General features: G+C 28.9%; 2 long non-coding RNA genes across 3 annotated transcripts; one reads left to right on the top strand and one right to left on the bottom strand.

Annotated features, from left to right (window-relative positions):
- Window positions 1-2,560: 2,560 nt before the first annotated feature.
- LOC112779353 (uncharacterized) lies at window positions 2,561-4,267 on the bottom strand. Its single transcript, XR_003190666.3, has 2 exons — window positions 3,952-4,267; window positions 2,561-2,932 (listed from the first exon to the last, which is right to left on the bottom strand). It is a non-coding gene; the product is annotated as an uncharacterized lncRNA (long non-coding RNA).
- A 1,602-nt stretch (window positions 4,268-5,869) lies between these two features.
- LOC112779799 (uncharacterized) lies at window positions 5,870-8,460 on the top strand. 2 transcript variants are annotated; one of them, XR_003190866.3, is made up of 3 exons: window positions 5,870-6,300; window positions 7,599-7,689; window positions 8,189-8,460. It is a non-coding gene; the product is annotated as an uncharacterized lncRNA (long non-coding RNA). The 2 variants fall into 2 exon arrangements; XR_003190865.3 differs by having other exon boundaries at window positions 7,596-7,689.
- Window positions 8,461-8,604: the final 144 nt, after the last annotated feature.

The following is an 8,604-nucleotide window of genomic DNA, read 5'->3' as shown; positions in this document are numbered from 1 at the left end:
TAAGCTATACCTTGAACCTTTTTCATGTGGGGTCAAGATAATCCTCTTCAATTGGTGTGGCCTTAGCAAACAAAATACTTTGAATACATATAACAGCCTTTAAAACCTTATTGAAATACTTACTAACTATTTCTTTGGATCTACAAAATCTAACTTGCAGACTACAAATTTTTTTTGTGATGCGCTAAGATAATTAAGAAAGTTGCAATTTGCTCCGACAAGCTTACATGACCATCCTCTATAAGTCCTCTAAAGCCTCACGTCTAATTATACTATTCATTCTTCCGCCTAACGACAATTGCCCACTACTTTTATCCCTAAAGTAAACAAATAACGTAAGAATAAAGAACAATATTAAGTCTTCATGCTTGGATCTCATCTCTTCATAAAAAGACACGCATCGCTTAATAATTTTCGACCGCTCCATTTCTTCCTAGCAAAGTCATTACATTAAAAAACGCATAAACATTCAACTTAATCTAATACTTCTTTATGCAAACTCTTCTTTATCTTCTTAAAACCAAAAAGAAGAATAAGAAACTTGAAATGCACAAAAAGATACACCTAACCAAATGATATATCTGTGTATATTCTTCATGCAGCATAACTAAGAAGAATGATTTAACAACATGAAGATATAATCTAAAGTAATATACTAACTTAGTTAACTAGGACAAATCTGACAAAAGTTTGTTTCAATCAAGGAGCAACATGTGAGGCAGAATTTGATTGATGGACTTGCTATAGAAGTAGGGGATGGTAGATCCACCAGATTTTGGGAGGATACGTGGCTTCAGGTGGGAAAGTTAAAAAACTCCTTTCCGAGACTCTTCTTGATTTCAAACCAAAAAGGATCAGTGATTGGGGACTGTGGGTTCTGGGATGGGATAGAGTGGGTTTGGCACTTTCAATGGAGAAGGGAACTACGTGTATGGGAAACAGAGACCTTAGACCAGCTGCTTCAAGTCTTGCAGTCTGTTAGATTGATAGCAGAAGTGCAAGATAGAGTGGTGTGGAAATTCGATAAGGAAGGCGTTTATTCTACTAACTCATTTGTGCAGGTTATGCAGGAAGAGACTTTGGACGAGGAGCTTCTGAGCTATAAATTTGCAAAGAAAATTTGGAAAGAACTAGTCCCACCTCGAATTTTATTATCGACAAAATGACCTTAAATAATGTAAAAACGCAACAAAAATGCCTAACAGTAAATATATATTTTCAAAAAATATCTTAGAGATTAAATTTTGATGTAATTTTTGTAAGCATTATTAAAAAAATGATATATTATTATTTTTAAAATTTGGTAATTTTTTACTAAGTATATATTTTTTGTGATTTTTTAAAAGTATTATGGGTTGTTAACAAAAAAAATTATAAAAAATTATATACTTAACGAAAAATCACCAAAATTTAAGAATAATAATATCTCATTTTTATAATTATTCTTGAAAAAAATTATATCAAAATTCAATCTCTAATGTATTTTTTGAGAAATACATATTTAATGTTAGATAATCTTGCAAAAAAACTAACATTAAATATGTATTTCTCAAAAAATAATTAGAGATTGAATTTTGATGCAATTTTTTGCAAACATGATTAGAAAAATGAGATATTATTATTCTTAAAATTTGGTAATTTTTTTTAAGTATATATTTTTTTGTAATTTTTTAAAAGTATTATTGGTTGTCAACAAAAAAATTATAAAAAAATATATACTAAGCAAAAAATTACCAAATTTTAAGAATAATAATATCTCATTTTTATAATCATGCTTGAAAAATATTACATGAAAATTCAATCTCTAAGGTATTTTTTGAAAATATATATTTACTGTTGGATATTTTTGTTGTGTTTTTAAATTATTTGAAGGCATTTTTGTCGATAATAAAATTCGGGGGTTTTTTTGCCAGTGTCTGAATAATTTGGGAGCATTTTTAGTGGTTAACCCTTCATATTTATTATTGGTCCCACCTATGAAATCAATGGTGAGAGATCACACTTTACTCTCTAAAGTGAAATTCAAACTTTAGAGGATCCAAATCCCAAAAAATAGGGGTGAATACGGATATCGGGTACTCGATTACCCGTTCGAATTTAAACCGAATTAATTAAATTGTTCTGAAATTAACCAGTAATCGAGTCTAATTCGAACCAAAGCAATGACACTCTCTAATAATTGGTTTGAATAACGATTCTGGAGGTATAGAACCTGAATCAACCCGTAGATCCGACCATGTAATAATTAAATAAAAAAAATTAAAATATTATGTCTTTTAATATATTTTAATTTTAATGTGTTTAGTTTTTAATGTGTTTGATTTTTAACATATTTGGATTATTTCTATTGATTTTACATGTTTATTGTATTTACCAAGGTTCTGAAAACTGGACCGGTCATCGAACCGCTCTATTCACTGATTCATTAATTTATTGGTCCAACCGGTCCAACCGTAGTCCAACCAAAAAAATCATTTTAAAATAAAATAATAAATAAATTATAAAATAACTCTCATCAATACAATAAAAAACAATCAATAAATCATCAACACAATAAAAATTATAGAACATGTTTATTGCTATAATATAAAATTACAGAATATGTTTGTTAATAGTTAATACATTGATAGTATTAAGTGTTTTCCAAGCTTCCAATCAAACATGTTTTCAGATGATGGTGAAAATTCATAAATTGAGACTGTGTAAACTATCTTTAGAAAGATACCTAAAATAGGATCAATCCTTTGGCTTATAAAACATAAAATCCAAGAGACTTTGTTAAGAAACCTCTGTTTTATCACCATACTTCCTGAAGCACTTGGTGTTGTCTACTGGCATGTTATTTATTATTATGACTGCCTCCATTACCAGTTCATTGTGCTGATGGTTTTCAATGCTGCAAGCTACTCCACTCCCAACTTTGTGCTGCTCCCTAATAAAGTTTCAAGTAGATAATTCAAAATATATTAATACTATCGCTCAAAACATATTAAAACTTGAGGTGTATGCAAGTATTAAGTGAAATCAAAGCAAAACTAACCGAGAGAAGAACAATTTATTCTTTGAATTTTAAAAAGTCTCCACTGCAAACATAACATTTGTGTGTCTAGGATGTGAAGAAATCAAAAATCAATTTTGATTTGTCTACACATTGAAAAGATGAAAATGCAGGTTGATAAATATAAACTAGAAGGTGTATTAGTTACAAACTTGATACAATATGGCATGTCTAGGCTAATAGGGTACAAAATCAAGAGTCGGGGGTCAAGCATTCATTCCTACTGCACAGCACTTCGGTCTCAAAAGATGAGACTTTCCTATGAGATGAGTATGTCTTAACTGCTCAATTATGTTTGGTTTGGTCATAACTACTCACTAGAACTCTAGTTAGCAACACAAAAATCAAATAATTTCACATTTAGAAATCAAGAACAATTAGCAACAGAAATAAAAAAATAGCAGCAACAGCATAACAACACAAAATCAATGTGCACACCAAGATTAGTTCTTAAACAAGCAATGAAGCACCACAAACTCCTCCTTCAGTCTAACGAGATGGAAAGCACAAACTGATGAACTTAATACTCTTATTAAATTTCTTGAAATTTGAATAATGCTCTTATTAAAGTTCTTGAAATTTGAATGTGATAACAGTAAAACAAGTTAATGCTCTTATTAAAGTTTTTGACAAAAATTTCAGACTAAATCCAGCAATTGCAAAATAGTAAAACACTGAATCAGACTAACAGAGCCAGCCACCTGTAAATTTGAAAAAAAAAATTTACAGCCATCACCAACCAGCAAATACAAGATATATCCATCAGCAACAGGCAATTACAAAAGATTACAAGAAAAATGGAACAACCATGATTGAACAACAATTTCAGAACTTCAAACGAAGAAGAAGACCGAACATTTAGAAATTAAAAGGAAGAAGTGGAGGCCACTAACCTTCGACAGACGGCAACTGGCGAGACGAGGCGATAGGCGAGACGACAGCAACCGACGACCCGACGGCGAGCTCCTCCAAGCGACGAACAGAGAAGCCAACGAAGATAAAGACGACGTGCCGAGCTACCTGGGTTCTGCAAAATAGGGAAGAGGAAGAAGCGGCGGCGCTGAGGACCTGGGGACGGCAGCGGCGCTGAAGGGCTAGGGTTTTGCACTTTTGCTTTGCTTCAGAGGTCTCATGGAGTGCACGTATTGGGGGAAGAAGGGGAGGGGGTTGGTTTGGTTCGCGAAGGTTCTGTATTTTAATTTTATATACAAATAAACAAAACAGCGTGGTTTTATTCGAACCGGCCGGTTACTGGTCCGGTCCAACCAGCCGGTTCGATAGTTTTTAAGCGGTTCTTTTCAACGGTTAGGTTGCGTTTGTTTACAGAGACATGACACTGAGACATGGACTCTGAGACACAAAATCATGTTTGACAAAGGAGACATAGACAGAGACAATGTGTCCAGAGACACTGAATTAATGTATTTTGTGTCCACGGGAACACTAACAAGGGACACAACTTATTTTTCATTCTTTTTTTTCATTATTTTTGTTAATTTTTCATAATTATATTTTTTATTATTATATTTTCATTTCAAATTTTTTGAATGAAAAAAATGAGAATAAATTAGATTTTCATAATTTGTTCTAGTTTATCACCAAATAGAATACAAGAACACAAAATTTTGTGTCTCTATCCATCAGTGTCTTGTCCTGTTCTTTCTCAGTTTAAATTTTAAATTGGTTCGATCAACCGGTCCATTCCAGTTTTCAGAACCATGATTATTATTCATAAAAAGTTGGTAGAAGAGATTAAAATAGATATGTTTGATCAATTAATATAAAAAATTACATAAAATATTTTAGATTAAATTATAGATTGAATTGGACAAAGTAATAATATTTATATACATGGATTCTTTTTGGATAAAATAAATAAATAATTGAGTATACATAATAATAATAATAATAATAATAATAATAATAATAATAATAATAATAATAATAATAATTTTATTATTATTATTATTATTATTATTATTGACTCCCAAAAAAAATGATTGAGAATATATAAAAAAATACTAAAATATATTATTTATATGTTATTTTTAATTTAATAAATAAATATTAATTTTTATTATAAAAATAATATTTAAAAAGTTGTTAAATTTTTATATGTTCTTTTTAATTTAATAAATAGGAGTACATTTTTATACGTCATTTTTAATTCGATTTATTATGGTGCAAACGTATATAAATAGGAGTTAAAATTAATTTATATTTGACAATTTTATAGTAAAATTAATTTTAATAAAATAAATATTGTTTGGATAATATTAGTTAAAATCACTCTTAGATAAATTATTACTAAAAAAATATGATATTAAATTATAATATTATCTTTTTAAATTTATTATAATATTTTTTATACTTTTTTTAGTGTATTTTTTATATTATATAATATTATTTTAATATTTTATTTTAGTATGTTATAATTTTTTATTATTATAATAAAAATTAATATTTATTTATTTATTAACTTAAAAATAATATATAAAAATTAATAACTTTTAAGTATTTTTTTATTATAAAAATTAATATTTATATAGGTTAGTTTCTAACTAAATCTAATTTCTTAAATTCGATTTATACATATAGTTATTGTAGACATGTGAAACAAAAATTTTTGTAACGTAAATCGAACAATTTTTATTGGATTTAGTGGAAGTAATCATAAATTAAAGTGGTTTAATTTAAATGCTTAGGACTCATTTCTTTGGAAAATCGAGAGTTTATTTCGATGACCCATTTTCTTAATAAATTGACACAGTTTAATTCGATTTATATAGTTATATACATAGGATGATTCCCGTTATACTTTTTGCTTTAGATGATTTGGATAAAATTGAATGGATGTTGGTTTATTACCGTGAATAACCTTAAAGTTTTACAAAATATCCCTAAACCCTAATACACTCACGCCGCTTCTGCTTGCTCTCTTGTCGCTCACACACAAACTGCTCTTTTTCACTTTCACTCACTGTCTCTCACTCACGCACACTCCTCTCTCAGTCACAGTCCTCTACTCCTGTCTGTCGTCGCTGTCCAGCCGTCCAGCAACCGCCGTTTCCGTCTCGTCGTCCGTCGATGCCTCACGCCGTCCAGAAGCCGCGTCTCTCAGCGTCGTCGTCTCAGCACCGTCGATCTCAGCAGCCGCATCATCCTTAGTGTCGTGGTTCTCCACTTCTCCATCATTCTCAGTTGTGCTCCATCGTTCTCAATCTCTCAGCCTCAGCCCTCAGGTATGATTTGTTCCATTTTTGTTTTGATTTCTTATTTAATCTGATTTTTCTGAACCTTTTTTCTATTCTGACTTCTAATTTTTTTTTATGTTGTGATATGATGATTTTTCTATTCGTTATGATTATTGGTTCTTGGTTCTTGGGTTTTGATTTTCTGATTGTTGTTATGATAATTTTCAATTTGTTATGATTATTGGTAATAACATTTATTTGGGGATTTTTTGTTTATGATTATGTTTTATGGCTCTGTTCTTGTATTATTAATTTATTTTGATTTTGTTCTATTTTGATTAGATTTTAAGGTTTAATTTTTAAAGCTTTTGGGGCAAATTTAAAATTTTAATAATTAATTTGATATATGTAGAAAGTCATAATTTAATTATTATTTTGAGTGTATCTGAAACTCTCAAAAAACACTTATGCAGTTAAGCTCACCAAAGACCGACCCTTAAACGTTAATTTCATCATATCATATGAATATGAATTGTATGTACAAGATAATTTAGTAAATCAGTTTTAGAATAAAATGAATTTAAATTCTAGGCAAAAGATTTTATCTTTCTAGTTTAATTTGTTATGACTAACTTATCATATCTTTATCTATATCTTTTGTTGCATGAACGACAAAATTAAATTTAAAGAACTTATATATATATATACACACACCATAAGAAAATTTATAATTTACAAGTGCTTGACTTCTTTTCTTTTTCTGCCTCTTTCTCAAACAATACATCTAAGTGACTCATAATTTGCTATATTTTATTCTTAACAATGGAATGCATGGGGAATCAAGAAAATAGTGAGAATGATTTGCCACTACTTCCTAAGTCATACGAAGAATTTTGTGAGATGTTTCCATTAGAACAAGTTGAGTTAAATATCCCATGTGAAATCATTCCATTAGAACAAGCTGAGTCAAAGATCCCACCTGTTGGTGAAGAATTATTTGAAGATAATCAATATCCATCACTAGATGATAGTGACTTCCTTATTCCACAGAGTATTACTGAATTTTTTCATTTATATCCACTGTATGCGGCACTTCTTCTACCTGATGATATGTTTAGAGAGCTATTTTCTGAAAGAATTTTATTAAAAGAGTTGAGTGATAACTTCACCCTTGAAGCTGCTAATGATTCATCAACCAATAATGTTACTCCTAATGATAAGGTTTACACGTTGCGTATTTTATTTCATTGTTTATTTTATTTTATTTTAATTTAAATCTCTCCAATTTCTTCCTCACAATGCAAATTTTGTTTTACCAATAATTGAAATGTTTATGTTGACAGCAGTTGCTAGAAGAAGAGATAATAAACAAGTTAAAAGATATCAAGTTGGCTTAATAGAACAGCATTCAAGTTGCCTTAGTAGAACAGCATTCAGGTTTGAATTGTATACTTTTTTGTTTTTTTAATTTAAGAATTATTTTTCTATTAATGATAAATATGGTTTTCTTAATTTCTTTCAAGCAAAAAATAAAAAAGAAAGAAGTAAATTAATCCCGTGTACGGTGACTTGTTTTTGGTACATACAATTAAAGTTATACAAATAAATTTTATTAATTTATGTATTCAAATTTTAAAAAATATAAGTGTAAATTATATTGATATATGTGTGTAAAATTCTAGTAAATATAAGTTTAAATTATATGTTTTTTGTGGGCAAACATTCTATAAATATGAATACAAATTATTGATAGCCAAATATTGATAAAAAAATAATAATATTATCTAATAATGTAACATTACTTTTAAAAAAAAGTATTATTTGAATTGAAATTTGAATTTTAGACGTTCTATTCTATGCATTCATGTTTTCAATGCATTTATTCATATCTTAATTTCTTATAAATTAACGTTCTTTTTGTTCGATTCGTTTGCAGCCCTACATATATGAAGACGAACAAAGTTATGTCAACGCTAGCTTATCTGATAACAAAAGGAAATTGAATGTGATGTTTTTTAACAATTTTGCCTTTCACTTGTCTCATTCTTTAGTGAGAATTTTTTTAGTGGAAGGTTAATGTGTATGGTATAGGAGTTTGCCATTTGTGCTTTAATATTTTCATTATTTTGTGTTTGATAAATGACAAAAATAAAAACTCGATGTGGTTATGTTTTTAACTTTTATAAGCCATCCAGCGGTATTGCGAGATATTGTTATTTAGAATTTATATTTTAAAAACACGGAAAGTTACTCAGGTGAAGTTGATACTTGAGAGTTGTTAGATGATTTGATTTATTTGACTAAATTTTTATCCAACGATTTTCAGGTATCAACTTCACGTGAAATCGACTT

The sequence above is a fragment of the Arachis hypogaea genome, chromosome 19 (assembly GCF_003086295.3).
Source record: "Arachis hypogaea cultivar Tifrunner chromosome 19, arahy.Tifrunner.gnm2.J5K5, whole genome shotgun sequence".
In the NCBI taxonomy this organism is placed as follows: domain Eukaryota; kingdom Viridiplantae; phylum Streptophyta; class Magnoliopsida; order Fabales; family Fabaceae; genus Arachis; species Arachis hypogaea.
The sequence above is the reverse complement of the archived record's forward strand: the minus strand, read 5'-3'. Positions and strand labels throughout refer to the sequence as shown.